Genomic DNA, 2,721 nt, shown 5'->3' on the forward strand with positions numbered 1-2,721 from the left:
GAAGTCCTCCCAAATGTAAGCAAACTGGTTTTTACGATTAAATTCTTCTCTCTCTCTGTAGAGAGAGTAATTAGCATAAAATTGTAACTTCGTCATTTGTTAAACAACTACATTTTTGTATTGTGTATTTATATAGAAAGAAATTGTTTCCTAAATGAAATATTTTCACGTTCCTCATCATGCTTTAATTCAATTTTTTGTTTTGTTTTTGTAAACATACACACATATATATTTTTATATTCCTTCAGAAAAATAAAGACATAATAATATCTCTATATAAATATATATGTAAAGAAAAATATTAATATTTTATTTGTATGTGGTTATTTTATGATGATTATGACTATATGATAATGTTGTGGGTTTGTTTTGACTTCTATTAATTAAATGATAAGGTAGGCATATTGTAAATGTACGTATTATTATTTGTTAATAATATCTATTATGTTTAATTTATCTCCAATTGTAATCAATAACATGAGAGAAATTTTCTGTATATATTGTTCTTCATTTTCATTATGAAGAAAAATACAAAAATTTTACCAATCTTTGAGGTAAAAGTAATTTGATTTTCCTACAAAAGAAAATCTTGCAGTAAAGTATTTTCCCCGAGAAACATAAAAATAGCTTGTGTTGTATGCCATAGCACCTACTAGTATGTAAAAATAAAAGAGAGCGAAAATGAATGTAATAATTCGGACAATTTGACAAGCTTAGCTGTCATGACATTACAGGGTGTCCACAAATTATATATACATTTTTTTTTGGAGGGGAGAGGTGCTTGGGTTTTGGAAATTCTTAGAAAAAATCCAAAATTAAAATTTTTTTGTAAAGAAAAATCAAAAATTAATTTTTTTGGAAAATTAATATAAAAAATTAATTAAAAAAAAACAAATCTACAACTGTTCATAAAAAAATAAATTTTTTTGAGAAAAAATTCAAAAATCCACAGCTATTTACAGAAATTTATATTTCTTAGAAAATTTTATGAAAAAAAAAAAATCAAATATTATTTTTTTATGGAGAAAAATTTCAAAAAAGAAATTTTAAATATTATTTTTTTGGAGAAAAATTTCAAAAATCCATTGCTATTCACAGAAAAATAAACTTCTTAGACAATAATTTAAAAAACTAAATTTTTTGAAAAAAGAAATCAAATATAAATGTTTTTTTGGAGAAAAATTTCAAAAATCCATGGCTATTCATAGAAAATTAAATTTCTTAGAAAATTATTTGAAAAATTAAATTTGTGAAAAAAGAAACCAAATATTATTTTTTTTTTGGAGAAAAATTTAAAACAAAATTTTAGATATTAATATTTTTGGAAAAATATTATACTATGTTTTATTCAGCTAGGGAACGCTTTTATTTATCACCTTGACGCCATATCTAGCTGGCGAGCTTAAAAAAATGATAACTGGCCTACCTTGTCTTTTAGTATCTTAGGTTTTTGGAATATATATATATTTTTTTTAAATCCATTTTCAAAAGTCAATAGCAATTTAAGGAAAAAAATTTCGAATATTAAATTTTTTTCTCTGTTCCATAATTTGCTCGAATGACATTTTTTTTTTTTTTGAGAAAATAAATCTTTCAAATAAAATCTAGTAAAAAGAAAAAATTCCATGATTTTGGTCGGGAAGGGACCACAGGCCCTCCAGCTTATCCCTTGCGGACGCCCCAGAACTATTTCAGGAATACTTAAAGAATGTACGCATCATTTAAGATAATAAAAGTCATCTTAGCCTTTATTTATGTTGATGGGACACATGAATTATTTACATTACTAAACCTTTCTTTAAAATTTTAAGAGAAATCCGTATTAAGGAAATAAGTGTCATTGACAACGTATGCTACTTATGTACTTCTATCTACATCATTGATAATACTTAATGATCCTTAATGAAGAATATATAATTATATTTATGAAAGAGAACGCAATAAATATGCTATTGCACGATTATGATCACGTATGTAGGTATGTAATAATTTATATATTATATTTTAATTTTTTTTCAAATAAGGCCTGTAATTTTACATAATGATTTAAAAAAACACTACATGTCAACACTGGAAACTCCGTACATTGATATACATATGGCAGAGGCTCCCTATGGAGTGTGGACTTGAAGTGTCTGGAGGATTATATTTTTTTGTGGGGAGGGGGCTTCATTTTTGGAATTTTCTAACTTAAAATTTTTTTATATTTCAATAAAAAATTTCAACTTTTTTCCCAAAAATTCAATTATCCCTGAATAACTATAGAGTATTAAAATTTTCCAACGAAAAATTTAATATTTGAAATTAAAAAAAAAAAAAATGAAATTTGAAATGTAATTTAGACTTTTTTTCCAAACAATTTAATTTTTTGAAAACATCTGTACATATTTGAAATTTTTTAGAACAGCTATGAATTTTTAATTTTGAAAAAAATTGATTTTTAAAATTTTTTGTGGACAGCTGTGGATTTTTGAATTTTTTTGAAAAAATAGAATTTTTGGAATAGCTATGGGTTTTAAATAATTAAATATTTTAAATATGATTCAATTTTTTTCAAAAAATTGAATTTTTGAGAATAGCTATGGATTTTTGAAATTTTACTATTTTAAAATTAAAAGAACAAGCCCCCATCAAAAAATGTTTATACATATAATTTAACATTTTTTTGGCAACTCAACTTTTTGCACAAGTATTATTTTAATTAAAATCCAAGTCGTTGTT

The sequence above is a fragment of the Lepeophtheirus salmonis genome, chromosome 1 (assembly GCF_016086655.4).
Source record: "Lepeophtheirus salmonis chromosome 1, UVic_Lsal_1.4, whole genome shotgun sequence".
NCBI lineage: Eukaryota > Metazoa > Arthropoda > Copepoda > Siphonostomatoida > Caligidae > Lepeophtheirus > Lepeophtheirus salmonis.